Raw genomic sequence first — 16,686 nt, 5'->3', positions numbered from 1 at the left:
TCTAAATTAAACCATACTTACCGTCACGCCCATTCCAGCTGAAGCCAACGATCTCCTGCAATAAAAGAAAAATAATAAACCAACCTCATCCTTACCTTTCCATGGTTCCCACGACAGCTTCAGCTCTGCTACATCGAGATGACAGGCTGGACCGCAGCAGAACGCTGCCATCCAGCCTCTCATCCCGCAGACACTGAGAAGCGCAGGCTTGCTTGCGCTGCTCAGCGTCTCTCTGTGACGACATCCAGATGAGCCGAGTTCATGTCCAATGAACTCGGCTCACCTCATGCACGTCACTGACAGCGTGGGAAAATTCTCAAGCTGAAGCGGTGAGTTCAGGAGAATTCTCCCACGCTGTCAGTGACGTGCATAAGGTGAGCTCATGTCCAATGAACTCAGCTCACCTCCTGCACGTCACTGACAGCGTGGGAGAATTCTCCTGCACTCAGCGCTTCAGCGTGAGAATTCTCCCGCTGAAGCGCTGAGTGCAGGAGAATTTTCCCACGCTGTCAGTGACGTGCATAAGGTGAGCTCATGTCCAATGAACTCAGCTCACCTCCTGCACGTCACTGACAGCGTGGGAGAATTCTCCTGCACTCAGCGCTTCAGTGTGAGAATTCTCCCACGCTGAAGCGCTGAGTGCAGGAGAATTTTCCCACGCTGTCAGTGACGTGCATGAGGTGAGCCGAGTTCATTGGACATTAACTCGGCTCATCTGGATGCCCTCACAGAGAGACACTGTGGAGCGCAAGCAAGCCTGCGCTTCTCAGTGTCTGCGGGATGACAGACTGGATGGCAGCGTTCTGCAGCGGTCCAGCCTGTCATCTCGATGTAGCAGAGCTGAAGCTGTCATGGGAACCATGGAAAGGTAAGGATGATGTTGCTTTATTATTTTTCTTTTATTTCAGGAGATCGTTGGCTTCAGCTGGAATGGGCGTGATGGTAAGTATGGTTTAATTTAGAACAATAAAGAATTGTGTGTTTATTTCAATTAAAGGACTTTTTTCTGGGTGTTGTGTTTTTTTTAAATACTTTACTAGAAATTCATGGTGGTCATGTCTAATATTGGCGTGACCCCATGAATTTCGGGCTTAGGGCCAGCTGATAATGCCAAGCTGGCCCTAACCCCTTTATTACCCAGTGAGCCACCGCATCAGGGCCCTGGATGAGTTGGGTACAGCGCCAGAAGATGGCGCTTCTATGAACGCGCCATTTTCCGGGGTGGCTGCGGACTGCAATTTGCAGCGGGGGTGGCCCAGAAAGCTTGGGCCTCCCTGCGCTGCGGATTCCAGCCCCCAGCTGCCTAGTTGTACCTGGCTGGACACAAAAACAGGGCGAAGCCCCACGTCAATTTTCTTTAAATTATTTCATGAAATAATTAAGAAAAAAAGGGCTTCCCTATATTGTTGTGTCCGGCCAGGTACAAATAGGCAGCTGGTGGTTGGGGGCAGTCCGTTCCTGCCTGCTGTACCTGGCTGGACACAAATATAGTGCGAAGCCCCACGTCAATTTTTTTTAAATTATTTCATGAATTTCCTGAAATAATTAAAAAAAAATTGAAGTGGGGCTTCGCACTATATTTGTGTCCAGCCAGGTACAGCAGGCAGGAACGGGCTGCCCCCAACCACCAGCTGCCTATTTGTACCTGGCCGGACACAACAATATAGGGAAGCCCTTTTTTTCTTAATTATTTCATGAATTTCATGAAATAATTAAAAAAAAAGTACGTGGGGCTTCGCCCTATTTTTGTGTCCAGCCAGGTACAACTAGGCAGCTGGGGGCTGGAATCTGCAGCGCAGGGAGGCCCAAGCTTTCTGGGCCCCCCCCGCTACAAATTGCAGTCCGCAGCCACCCCGGAAAATGGCGCGTTCATAGAAGCGCCATCTTCTAGCGCTGTACCCAACTCATCCAGGGCCCTGGTGCGGTGGCTCACTGGGTAATAAAGGGGTTAGGGCCAGCTTGGTATTATCAGCTGGCCCCAAGCCCAAAATTCATGGGGTCACGCCAGTATTAGACATGACCGCCATGAATTTCTAGTAAAGTATTTAAAAAAAACACAACACCCAGAATAAAGTCCTTTAATTGAAATAAAGACACAATTCTTTATTGTTCTAAATTAAACCATACTTACCATCACACCCATTCCAGCTGAAGCCAACGATCTCCTGCAATAAAAGAAAAATAATAAACCAACCTCATCCTTACCTTTCCATGGTTCCCACGACAGCTTCAGCTCTGCTACATCGAGATGACTGGCTGGACCGCAGCAGAACGCTGCCATCCAGTCTGTCATCCCGCAGACACTGAGAAGCGCAGGCATGCTTGCGCTCCTCACTGTCTCGCTGTGACGGCATCCAGATGAGCCGAGGTCATGTCCAATGAACTCGGCTCACCTCATGCACGTCACTGACAGCGTGGGAAAATTCTCACGCTGAAGTGCTGAGTGCAGGAGAATTCTCCCACGCTGTCAGTGATGTGCATGAGGTGAGCTCATGTCCAATGAACTCAGCTCACCTCCTGCACGTCACTGACAGCGTGGGAAAATTCTCCTGCAATCAGCGCTTCAGCGTGAGAATTTTCCCACGCTGTCAGTGACGTGCATGAGGTGAGCCGAGTTCATTGGACATGAACTCGGCTCATCTGGATGTCGTCACAGAGAGACGCTGAGCAGCGCAAGCAAGCCTGCGCTTCTCAGTGTCTGCGGGATGACAGGCTGGATGGCAGCGTTCTGCTGCGGTCCAGCCTGTCATCTCGATGTAGCAGAGCTGAAGCTGTCGTGGGAACCATGGAAAGGTAAGGATGAGGTTGCTTTATTATTTTTCTTTTATTGCAGGAGATCGTTGGCTTCAGCTGGAATGGGCGTGACGGTAAGTATGGTTTAATTTAGAACAATAAAGGATTGTGTCTTTATTTCAATTAAAGGACTTTATTCTGGGTGTTTGTGTTTTTTTTAACTTTGACTATGGGGTTAGTAATGGGGGTGTCTTATAGACGCCTCTCCATTACTAACCTGGGCTTGATGTCAGCTGGCATTATAAGCTGACATCAACCCCAACCCTATTACCCCCTGCCACCGCACCAGGGCAGCGTGGAAGAGCGAGGCTAAGTGCCAGAATTGGCGCATCCTATGAATGCGCCATTTCTGGGGCGGCTGACGGCTGGTGTTTCTAGCCTGGGAGGGAGCCAATATTCATGGCTCCCTTCCTGGGCTATTAATATCAGCCCCCAGCTGTCTGCCTAGCCTTTGCTAGCTATTAAATTAGGGGGGACCCCACGTCATTTTTTTTGGGGGGTCCCCCATTTTAATAGCTAGTAAAGGCTATGTATTCAGCTGGGGGCTGATATTAGTAGCCTGGGAAGCTCCGTGGGTATTACCCCCTTCCCAGGCTTCAAACATCTGCCCCAGCCGTCTGCTTAACCTCCGCTAGAGCCTAAAATTAAGGGGAACCCCACGCCAATTTTTTTAATAATAAATCCTTTATTTTAATACTAAATGACAAGTACAGTAACCAACACTATCACTGTACTTCATATATATGTGACTGACATGTTTCTATCTATCTAATCTATGTGTGATGCTCTATCTTTCTGTTCTAAATTGTCGGGTACCGCTGCTGAATTGCCGGCCGGCTTTTTTAAAGAGACAGTGCATGAAAACACTATTATTTTTTTAAATAAATCCTTTACACTAAATGACAAGTACAGTAAGCAACACTATCACTGTACTTCATATATATGTGACTGACATGTTTCTATCTATCTAATCTATGTGTGAAGCTCTATTCTGTCTGTTATAAATTGTCGGGTACAGATGCTGAATTGCCGCCGGCTTTTTTAAAGAGACGGTGCATGAAAACACTAATATTTTTTTTAATAAATCCTTTACACTAAATGACAAGTGCAGTAACCAACACTGTCACTGTGCTTCTTATATGTGTGACTGACATGTTTCTATCTATCTAATCTATGTGTGATGCTCTATTCCTTTTTGTCTAAATTGTCGGGTACCGGTGTATGCCGCTGCTGAATTTGCCGGCCGGCTTTTTTAAAGAGAGTGTCTTCTGAGCAGTTTGTCAGCTTTTGGACACCTTTGCAGGTGTTTTCTATGTGTTTCTATGTGTTTTTGTTTGCCTGCCATTGGTTTTAACGGTGTTCGACGGTGTTCTAAGGTGTTCGACGAACAGTTCGACGAACAGTTCCTCGAACATCCCGGTGTTTGACGAACCGAACCGAACCCGAACACTACGGGGGTGGCTCAACACTAACGATAACATCATGTTTGGGGGCCAGTGTCAGGCAGCTGCTGCAAAGGCAAATAAAATAATGGGATGCTTTAAAAGAGGCATAGATGCTCATGAGGAGAACATAGTTTTACCTCTATACAAGTTATTAGTGCGACCACACTTAGAATACTGTGTACAGTTCTGGTCTCCGGTGCATAAGAAAGACATAGCTGAACTAGAGCGGGTGCAGAGAAGAGCGACCAAGGTTATTAGAGGACTTGGGGGTCTGCAATAGCAAGACAGGTTATTACACTTGGGGTTATTTAGTTTGGAAAAATGAAGGCTTAGTGGTGATCTTATTACTATGTACAAGTATATAAGGGGACAGTACAAAGACCTTTCTACTGATCTTTTTACTCTGAGGCCTGAGACGGGGACAAGGGGGCATCTTCTACGTCTGGAGGAAAGAAGGTTTAATCATAATCACAGATGCGGATTCTTTACTGTAAGAGCAGTGAGACTATGGAACTCTCTGCCGCATGATGTTGTAATGAGTGATTCACTATTAAAATTTAAGAAGGGCAAGGATGCCTTTCTTAAAAAGTATAATATTACACGTTATAAATACTAGATTCCTTGATAGGGCGTTGATCCAGGGAACTAGTCTGATTGCCGTATGGAGTCAGGAAGGAATTTTTTTCCCCAATGTGGAGCTTGGTGTTTGGCACATGTTTTTTTTTTGCCTTCCTCTGGATCAACATGTTAGGCTATGGGTTGAACTAGATGGACTTAGTCTTCCTTCAACCTTAAAAACTATGTTACTGTTACTATGTAAAATGCCTGATTCAGACGGAACCCCCGGTGGATCCATTCACTATAATAAGGCAGGCAGTTTCTTTGCACTCTGTGTGTCCACTGTTCAGCGACGTTTGTCTTTTCAGTGATAGCGCTTTTATACATGACTTACGCTATGTTCACACATCATGGTTTTTTCAGCATTAATTTTCTGCAGCAAAGCCTGATATCTTTCCAGGAGGTTGTTCAGGATTTTTGTTGCTGTTTTCTTCCTTTTTTTTTTTGCTCGTTTTTTGGTGCATTTTTTCTGCATTTTTTTCACGGTCCTTTTGTCTCTGTTATGCATGTACATAAAGTTGAGTGAAAAAACAAATCTCATTCTGGTTTAGGCACAAAAAACGCTGAAAAAGCGCTGAAAACTTTACACCTGCATTTTTTGGTGCGTTTTTACAGCGTTTTTTTCACCACCCATTAATTCCAATGGGTGAAAAAATGCTGAAAAAATGCTGAAAGAAGTGACATGCTCTATTTTGCAAAAAAACATGCAAGGCACAAAATCATGAACAAAAAAAAAGCCATGATGTGTGCATGAGATTTCTGGAATCTCATAGACTTTGCTGCTACTGCAAAATGCAGCTGAAAATTTTCATAAAAAACGCTGAAAAGCCATGATGTGTGAACATAGCCTAAAAGACAGACACTGCTGGATCATAGGACAGAGTCCAAAGAGACTCCATCTGCCTCATGTTAGGCAGGGCCGGCGTTAGGGCAGGAAGACTAGGCATCTGCCTAGGGCCCCCACTCCCCCAGCCGGTGGCATGTGTGGCACTCCAGGGGTCTAGTTGCCACAGTAATAGAAATATTACTTCTGGGAGCAAGTGGGAGGTTTCTCTGGTCAGGAGCCCTTAAGCTAGCAACACTTCCTGCCCAGACCTGGGAGGGGAGGAATCTGCCCTTATAAACTGGGTCTGGGGTGGGATTAGTCAGTTGAGTCAGAGCCTGGAGACAGTTCCAGACGCCGGGAAAGCATCAGCAAGGAGCTCTGTAGGAGCTAGGAGCAGAAGACCAGGGGCTGGAAGCTAAGCAGAGATATAGCTCACCCTGGCAGAAGAGACTACTACAGGACAACGGAGTCCGAGGCTGTGGGGACGTATATTCACCCAGCAGCAGAACCCAACCGGCAGGGGATTCCAGGTCCTCTGGCCATAGAAGCCCGGAGGCTCAGTCACAAGGAAGGGACCAGCACCGCCATCGAGGAGCGGAGGCTAACAGAAGGCCCCAAGTCACCAGCCATACAGGTGAGCACCACACGGTATACTCAGGGACGTTGGCTACTTCTACCCGCTTACAGCAAGGTAGCCAGGAAGAGTGCAGATAGACGGGGAGGCCTACAACTCCACCTGGCCAGGGGAACTCCTGTTTGCTCGCAGACTGACCAGGCCCCTTATGCTAGCCAGTACTCCCGGGAGGGTCTGCCTTAATATTGACTCGCCCCCTGGGCCGTGGGGCACTCGGAACCGGGCAATAGGGAGACGATGGGGGTAGTAGTGGCGACCCAGTCCCGTGGCTCAGGGTGGTCAGACCAGTGGCAGTCTTTTAGATGTTTTAGATAATGTCCGACTACGCCACCCGTGGATTGCGGTGATTAGGAACCGCCGCTGCAGGGCAGACCCCTGGGGTTGATGATGTATGCAGCTGGGATGGTGTTACTCCCCACGGGAAGAGTGCGGCCCCAGGGCAGTGTAGTGGATGGTGGGAGTGATGGTGGTGAGAGTCCCAGTACCGGTAGTGCCGGAGGAGCGAAAAAGCACACAGACAACGTACTGCAGTCCAGGGTCTTTACTCACGGTTGATATCCTAGTCACTTCAGCTGGCAATGACTGCCCGAGCCGTGCTGCGTCCACCAGGTGAGGGGCTCGGTCAACTCCCAGGCAGCTCAGGAGCATGGCACAGGACCCCCTTCACTCCTTTCTCTGGCCTGCCTCACCAGTGACCCACTTTTGTCCAGCTGCCGCGGACTTGCACGGGTAAACGTGGGCCCCGTTCTCCGCTGTCCTATATGGTGCCTTCCTAGCAGGTTTGATGAGGTGCTGCACCAATAAATGGTCACAGCCTCCTGTCTTTGGCTGAGGGTTGTTTCTCCTCCACCAACTTGGGATCCCGTACCCTTAATCTGCCTGACCCTGCACCCTGGATTCTCGTGGGTTCTTAGGGTCCCTTCCACCTTCTTGTTCCTGAGCCCTTCTGTTCCTCTGTCTCTTCTTCTCCTTTTCTGTTCTGTCTTCTCCTCCTTCCCTTGGCCTCTTCTCCAGGCCCACTTCTCCTTCTCCTCTCAGGCTCTGGCCTTTTCTCTAGGCCTGCCTCTGAGCAGAGCTCCTACAGAGCCTCTGCTCCCAGTCTTCTTCTCTCTGGACAGAACCTAGATCTAAGATGGTGCCCACCTTTTATACCTCCCTCTGACCATGAGCCCAGGTGACCAGCAACCAATGGGCTCCTTCCTACGCTCAGGAACCAACCCCTATCTGCCTCTACAGCACTGGGTGTTCCACCCCCCCTCCCCACTCCAGACAGGGACATAGTCGGTCGTGCCTGCACTTCTGTCTAGTGGGAGCACCGTTGAGTTGTCCCTCGGAAATGGGGTGTGTGTGCTGTATGCAGCTAACTGAGCCCTGGTCCATACTCCATCCTTACCCGGGAGTGGAATACCACACCTCTGGCAGAGGTGCAATACCCCTGTAGCGGCCGAACCCTCGGGGCACTACAATATCACCAGTAAAGACCCTGAACTGCACTGCAAAGACTCTGAGTCGTTCCTGCTCATCGCCGCACCAGCACTACTAGTGCTGGGACGCCCGCGCACCATCACTCCCATCATCCACATTCCCTGCCCTGAGGCCATACTCCTCCCGTGGGGAGTTATCCCATCTTTTGCTGCGCACACCACACCAGCCTCAGCGGACTGCCTCGCAGCGCCGGTACACCCTGACCGCAATCCACGGGTGCCGTAGTAGGACAATTAACCTAAAACCCCTAAAAGTCGGCCATCGGCCTGACCACCCTGAGCCACGGGACCGGGTCGCCGCCACGGAGACTACAACCCCCAGAGACCCGGCTCCGGGTAACCCACACACGTCCACACTAGGCCCAGGGGGCGCGTCAGCTTTGGCGTAGTCGGCAGGATTTCGTGCCCGCAACCACCGGGTACTGCGCGACTTCAAAAGACTGTCATACCTGCCGTGGTGAAGGTTCCCGCCATCTGGAGCTGTTTCCCACCATCCGGAGCCGTTTCCCGCCATCTTCAGTCGGTTCCCGCCATCTTCAGTCGGTTCCCGCCATCCGCAGCTGTTTTCCCGCCATCTGCAGTCGTTTTCCCACCATCGGACGCCATCTTCGGGACGCCGCGCGGGAAGAAGAGGCGCGTGGACGCCGAAAAGCGCACGAGACCTGAAGCTCCGCCCTACGCACCGACGCTGCGCAAGGTCCTGGAAGGAGAGGGAGCGACGCTGACGTCACCAGAGCGCAACGCAAGGACCTCCACCCTGACGATCGTCTGCAGAGCCGCGGCCTACGGAGAAGAAGCAACAGAAGGTAGGCCACACTTAACTAGGGGGGAGGAAGATGACGGATACAGAGGGACCCCCTACCACCAGCGCGGCTGCTGCCGCAGTAATGCCATTTACAATGCCCTATATCCCCGGAGCGGCCAGGCTGCCCCAGTACTCAGGGGAGTCGCATACCCTAAGCGACTTTAAAGAGAGACTGTACAGCCTGTTTAAGGTATACCCCCTGACAGAAGGACAAAAAGTGAGCATATTGGTAGGCCAGCTAACCGGGGCAGCCCAACGTGAAGTAAAGTCCTGGTCAGTCCGGGACAAGGAGACTGTAAAAGAAATCTTAACCCTTCTGAGGGACACTTTTGATACCCGTACCTCAGCAGAGATCAAAATGAAATTCTATGGGTGCAAGCAGCGGGCCCAAGACAGTATAAGAGACTATGCTTTGAACTTGCAAGAGGCCCTGGGAGCCATTAAACAGGCTGACCCTGACAGTGTACGGAATGCAGATGAACTGTTAACTGAGCAATTCATTGAGGGTCTGCTGTCCAATGCCCACCGAACCCAGTTACGTGCAATGGCCTTGCAGAACCCTGGTTTGGACTTTGCAAAGTTCAAAGACAGGGCCATCCGGGTGCTCATAGAACCAGCACCGGGTAGCGCTGTAACCCACCAGCGCCCTGCTATTACCTATCACCAGGAGGCGGCGCCCTTGTCTGCAGAGCCTATAGGAGCTGGTGCGCAGGCTTTGGACAACAACCCGGCTACAGACCTGCACCATCAGGTCCAAGAGCTAACTAAAAGCGTAGCCGCGCTAACCAGAACTGTGCAGTCTTTACAGGTTCCGTCTCCAGGGAAGATCCAGCTGGCATCCGGACCGGAGGACGTCCCGTGGCGCCGACAGAGGAGGATCCCAACGTCCAGAGGAAGACCCAGCGACAGATACAACGAGGACAGACAACCCATCTGCCGCCGCGGCAATCAACCAGGACACATGGCAAGGTACTGTCATTTAAACGGGCACAACCTGGGGTAGAGGGCCAACCCCCAGGCATAAGATCATCAGGCCCATCGAACTGGCATGATAAATATGTAGGGGGACGTCCGGTCTTGCCTGTGGTACTGGATGGCATTCCTACGAGTGCCCTACTGGACACTGGGTCGCAAGTGACTACCATCCCGTACGTGCTCTTTAAGCGGTACTGGAATGACTCGGACATAACCCGCTACCCAGATGACGACCTGAGTATCATCGCCAGCAATGGTCAGCCCATGCCGCAGGTGGGATTCAAGGAGGAGACCATTAAGGTCAGTAAAGTCGAACTGGCGGCACAAGGACTGATTATTGTGGACATTGACCGTCATGAGAGTCACCCTAGAATAACCTTGGGAACTAATTGAAAATTGTCTTGCAGAGGTGATTCTCATTTTACAGCAGGTTGCCAAGAACGCCAGTTCCAGCCAGCAGCGTGTGCTCCAAAAAGAGATCCGGGCACTGATGAAGCGGCAACAAGTGGAACTATCTGGTGGTGAGATAGGTAGCGTGAGGATGTGTGACCCGTTCCCTATTGCCATGCCCCAGAAAAGTGAGATGATGATCTGGTGCCGGGCAGCTATTGGTCTAAGAGGTAGAGACTACCAAGCAATGGTAGAACCCGTCTACTCAGACAGTAGGCCCACCATTTTGACAGCACGGGGGGTGGTCGATGTACGCTATGGGAGGGTACCTGTCCGCATCGTAAATATCGGGGAGAGAGAAGTACACCTGCCCCGGTATGCCACGCTAGCCAAATTGTTCACCATAAACCAAAATTCTGTAAGGGCCGTGGAACCCTTGCCTCCATCTCAACCAGAGGAAGGTAACGGCTCTAAGAAACAAATGGAGGACTGGTGTCAGCAACTGTATTTGGGTACTGACTCCACTCCCTCCCACCAAAAATATGGAGTCTACTGGGTGGTTCAGGAGTACGAGAGGGTCTTTAGTAAACACCCGCTAGACTTCGGGCGAGTAAAGGGGGTAGAACATCACATCCCAACAGGAGACCATCCACCCATAAAGGAAAGTTACCGACCTGTACCCCCTGCGCACTATCAGCATGCAAAGGGGATGTTGCGGGACATGAAGGAGGCTGGGGTAATCAGGGACAGCTGTAGCCCCTGGGCAGCTACACTAGTTCTAGTGAAAAAGAAGGACAACACAATAAGAATGTGTGTAGACTACAGAAAGGTCAACCGTATCACACACAAAGATGCGTACCCGTTACCTAGAATAGAAGAATCTTTAGCTGCATTAAAATCTGCTAACTTCTTCTCCACTTTGGATCTTACTAGCGGGTACTGGCAGGTTCCTGTAGCAGAGGCGGACAAGGAGAAGACTGCATTCACCACCCCGATGGGTCTCAGCAAATTCAACTGTATGCCGTTCCGGCTCTGCAACGCACCAGGAACCTTCCAGCGGTTGATGGAATGCTGTCTGGGACACCGGAATTTCGAGACGGTCCTGTTATACCTGGACGATATCATCGTTTATTCCAAAACCTACGAGGACCATCTGAAGCACCTGGCAGAAGTGTTTGACGCCCTGGCAAGCTACGGCCTAAAGGTGAAACCCTCCAAGTGTCACCTCCTGAAACCAAAGGTGCAGTACCTGGGACACGTGGTGAGTGCTGACGGAGTGGCTCCCGATCCCGATAAGATTACCGTGATTAAGGACTGGCCAAGACCCTCCAGCATAAAGGAAGTGCGGCAGTTCCTCGGGTTGGTAGGCTAGTACCGAAGATTCATTCCTGGTTTCACCAAAATGGCAGCCCCTATGCAGGACCTCCTGATAGGCCAATCCAGGAAGGCCAAAAACCAGAAGCCGCCCTTCAGATGGGAAAAGCTGGAAGTGGAGTCCTTCTGCCAGCTGAAGATGGCCCTCATGGGGGATGAAATCCTGGCATACCCTGACTACAGCCAGCCCTTTATCCTCCACACGGACGTGAGCAACATCGGGCTAGGAGCCGTAGTGTCCCAGATCCAGCAGGGGAAAGAACGGGTAATCGCTTACGCCAGCCAAAAACTACGGCCCACAGAGAGAAACCCTGAAAATTATAGCTCATTCAAGCTAGAGTTCCTGGCAGTGGTGTGGGCAGTGACCGAACGTTTCAAGCATTACCTTGCCTCTTCCAAGTTCACTGTGTACACGGATAACAACCCGTTGACACACCTGGACACTGCAAGACTTGGTGCCCTGGAGCAGAGATGGATGGCCCGCCTGTCCAACTACGAATTCACCATCAAATACCTGGCGGGACGCTCAAATGCCAACGCGGATGCCCTGTCCAGAATGCCAAACTTACCGGACGTAGGGGAAGATCCAGAAGAACTGGAAGAAGTCGAACTCCCTGCGTTCCACCGTCATGGGATTACCCTGTATTCCCACCGTGTAAGGGACAGGCACTCTGCCACATTCAATCCCTTACCCCACTACAGCTGGGCGGAGACACAAGACAGTGATCCCGCAGTCCGTCTGGTGAAGGAAATGCTGACACAGGCTGATGCCCGTCTTGACGCAGACCCTCCGGAGGAGACCAAGCAACTGTGGAAGGAGAAAAGCAGGCTGTTTCTTTACAAGGAGAAGCTATGCCGGAGAATGGTCAACTCTAGAACACATGAGCTGACCTGGCAGGTAGTGGTCCCAAGACGAGACGCGGCTATGGTTCTGGAGGCATACCATGACGGAGCAGGACACTTCGGATGGAAAAAGCTGGAGTTCTTGTTGCGTGAATGGTTCTACTGGGTAGGCATGAGAGGAGCCATCGAGAGGTGGTGCAGAGACTGTGGCTGGTGCAACCTAAGAAGAAAGGACCGTGCCAGCCAGAAGAGTCCCCTGCAGCCCATCATCACCAGGCAGCCACTGGAACTGGTAGCCCTGGACCATGTGAAACTGGCTCCAAGCAAATCTGGGTATGTCTACGCCCTCACCATTGTAGATCACTACTCCCGGTTCCTAGTGGTGGTCCCTGTCAAGGACTTAATGGCCCAAACACCAGCCAGGGCCTTCCAGCTGCACTTCTGCCGTCCACACGGGTATCCGGAGCAAGTGTTGACGGACCAAGGACCAGCCTTCGAAGCGGAGGTCTTCCAGGAGTTCTGCAATCTGTATGGCTGCAGGAAGATAAGAACAACGCCCTATCACCCTCAGACCAACGGACTATGTGAGAAAATGAACCAGGTGGTGATGGACTTGCTGAAAACATTGCCCCTGGAGGAACGCAGTCTGTGGCCTGAAAAACTGCCTGATTTGGTGGACTTGTACAATCACATCCCCGTAGGCTCCACCAACTGTACCCCGGCTTACCTAATGAGAGCAAGACCTGGTAAGCTGCCTATTGACCTGGATATGGGAGTCCTGACACCTGAGGACACCTCACCAGAGGCAGACTGGGATACAGAACGGCTGCAGCAGTATCGGAAAGTACAGGAGAGCGTCGAGCGAAGTCTGTCTCAAGCAAGAGAAAGGCAAGAGAAGGCTTATAACCAGTATGCTCCCGCTGTTCCCCTGGTACCTGGAGAGCAGGTCTTGAAGAGAAAGAGACGGCTCCACAAGTTGGATGACCAGTGGGAGAAGGACCCGTACAGCGTACTGCCCTCAAGTCATGAGAACCCAAAAGTATGTGTCATCAGTAAGGATGGAGGAGAGACCACGGCCATTGTCTCCAGAGACCACCTGTAGAAGAGTCCCGAGCAGCTGCAAAGCCCTGAAGAAGATCGAGAAAACCCTCAACCAGCAGAGGAAAGGGAAGAAATGATCAGTACCGTACTCGGAGACTTTCCCCGGTCCTGGACTCAGATCAACAACGCCGTCGTGGTACCCGTCCTCACCTTTCTCCAGCCAGCCCCTCAAGGACCTACAGAAGAACAGGTAGTGTCAGAAGAGCAGCCGGCCCAGGAGGCAGAAGAATCCATACCAGCAGCCCAGGAGAATCAACCCTCTGATAGTAGTGAGCCTGCCGTGCCCCTAGTAAGCCAAAGAGTATGCAGAAAGCTGCCAGACCTACCCGTAACACCTCCTACACCCTGTAGTGCAGAACCAGATAGTGGGTTACGTAGGTCCACCAGGAGCACTAGAGGACAAATGCCCGCTCGCTGGAGAATCTAAACTGTAATATATATTTACCTGTACATACGTAAATGTTGAAAATGGTTTATGTTTGTTGCCTGGTTACTAATTATGTTTCTCAAGTTACCCTTCAGGTTTATTTGGACTGACAGGTTATGGACGCTGAATAACCGGAACTACATGTAGATAGTTGCACCTTGGTGCCTCTTGCGAAGATGGCCGCGGAAGAGAAAACCTGTCTGGCGTGGCCTCCTTGTGGCCCAAAGTAGCTAGTCTCAGCCTTGCAGCCACGCCCAGGGCCAACGCTTGGGGTTTGCTTTGGACAGGTCCCCTACTCTGTGCCAAGACTTCACCTTGTTGGGTGATATGGACAACCGGTTACGGACACGCCGTGACCTCTAAAGACTAAAGCTTCTTGTATATACAGTACGGACCAAAAGTTTGGACACACCTTCTCATTTAAAGATTTTTCTGTATTTTCATGACTATGAAAATTATACATTCACACTGAAGGCATCAAAACTATGAATTAACACATGTGGAATTATTTACTTAACAAAAAAGTGTGAAACAACTGAAAATATGTCTTATATTCTAGGTTCTTCAAAGTAGCCACCTTTTGCTTTGATGACTGCTTTGCACACTCTTGGCATTCTCTTGTTTAGCTTCAAGAAAATACAGAAAAATCTTTAAATGAGAAGGTGTGTCCAAACTTTTGGTCTGTACTGTATGTTATTGTATTATTGTTTATACCCTGTATTTGTGTTTTCTTAAAAATGTGTTTAGTCCCGGAGTACTAAAATTCACTAGGGGGGAATGTGGCACCCCAGCGGTCTGGTTGCCACAGTAATAGAAATATTACGTCTTGGAGCAAGTGGGAGGTTTCTCTGGTCAGGAGCCCTTAAGCATGCAACACTTCCTGCCCAGACCTGGGAGGGGAGGAATCTGCCCTTATAAACTGGGCCTGGGGCGGGATTAGTCAGTTGAGTCAGAGCCTGGAGACAGTTCCAGATGCAGAGAAAGTGTCAGCAAGGAGCTCTGTAGGAGCTAGGAGCAGAAGACCAGGGGCTGGAAGCTAAGCAGAGATATAGCTCGCCCTGGCAGAAGAGACTACTACCGGACAACGGAGTCCGAGGCTGTGGGGACGTATATTCACCCAGCAGCAGAACCCAACCGGCAGGGGATTCCAGGTCCTCAGGCCATAGAAGCCCGGAGGCTCAGTCACAAGGAAGGGACCAGCACCGCCATCGAGGAGCGGAGGCTAACAGAAGGCTCCAAGTCCCCAGCCATACGGGTGAGCACCACACGGTATACTCAGGGACGTTGGCTACTTCTACCCGCTTACAGCAAGGTAGCCAGGAAGAGTGCAGATAGACGGGGAGGCCTACAACTCCACCAGGACAGGGGAACTCCTGTTTGCTCGCAGACTGACCAGGCCCCTTATGCTAGCCAGTACTCCCGGGAGGGTCTGCCTTAATATCACCAGTAAAGACCCTGAACTGCACTGCAAAGACTCTGAGTCTTTCCCGCTCATCGCCGCACCAGCACTACTAGTGCTGGGATACCCGCGCACCATCACTCCCATCATCCACATTCCCTGCCCTGAGGCCATACTCCTCCCGTGGGGAGTTATCCCATCTTTTGCTGCGCACACCACACCAGCCTCAGCGGACTGCCTCGCAGCAGCGGTACACCATGACCGCAATCCACGGGTGGCGTAGTCGGACAATTAACCTAAAACGCCTAAAAGACGGCCATCAGCCTGACCACCCTGAGCCACGGGACCGGGTCGCCGCCACGGAGACTACAACCCCCGGCTCTGGGTAACCCACACACGTCCACACTAGGCCCAGGGGGCGCGTCACATGACACTAATAGCGGAACACTACGCATCTGCTATGGGGCCCGGCTTTGCCCATCTCCCTGTGCATTCTACTGTATCTGCATCTATGATGCTGATACAGTTGAAAGCAATGATGGAGGAGAGAGCATCATGTGACACTCCCTCTCCCATCATTCCCTCTCTGCCACTGACGCAGCGGGTGCAATGATGTCACTTCATCGTGCCACGCTGTGCAGTGCAGTGGAGCTGCTGAGATGCACTGTGGACACCGTAGCAGGAGAGGTGAGTATTGTATTTATTTATTTTTAAAATCAGTGAGTACGTAGGGGCCATAATATTGCAGGACTAGGGGGCTGAATCATACTATATGAGGTCTGCATAATACTATATGGGAGTCTGCATAATTCTCTGAGGGGGGTTTCATAATACTATATGGGGGTCTACATAATACTCTGGGGGACTGCAAAAAACTATATGGGGGTCTGCATAATACTCTACGGGGGTCTGTATAATACTCTGAGGAGCTGCATAATACTCTGGGGGACCTGCATTATACTCTATGGAGCTGCTGCATCATACTCTGGGGGTGCTGCATTATAATATATGGGGGTGTTGCATTATACTATATGGGGGTACTGCATAATATACTCTGGGGGGTCTGCATAATACTCTGTGGAAATGCATCATACTCTATGGGGCCCTGCATAATATTCTGGGGGCTGGATTATGCTCTATGAGGCTGCATCATACTCTGGGGGGCTGTATAATACTCTGGGGAGATGCATCATTCTCTGGGTGACCTGCATTATACTATATGGGGGGTACATTATACTCTATCAAGGACTATGAGCGGTGCATTATGCTAAATGGAGGACTATGGGGTACATTATACAATGTGGAGGACTGTGGGGTGCATTATACTATGTGGAGGACTGTGGGGTGCATTATACTAAACAAGCAAAATGCTGCCTACTCATCGGGTGATTGGATTGTTTATGGCAGAACAAAATCATTGTTCTCAGCAGCACATCGCCTGGTGTAAACTGCAGATATGCTGCTGATAACATGATCCTCTATGGGGACAGATCTACTAGTGATCGTTCTGTCCTCATCATTCTTCCTCAATCGGTGCAAAGAGGCCGGGAAACAAGCGTCGAACAACTTCAA

Source organism: Phyllobates terribilis, unplaced genomic scaffold (genome assembly GCF_046119375.1).
Source record: "Phyllobates terribilis strain yellow unplaced genomic scaffold, ASM4611937v1 Scaffold_8__6_contigs__length_399053987, whole genome shotgun sequence".
NCBI lineage: Eukaryota > Metazoa > Chordata > Amphibia > Anura > Dendrobatidae > Phyllobates > Phyllobates terribilis.
Note: the sequence above shows the minus strand (reverse complement) of the source record.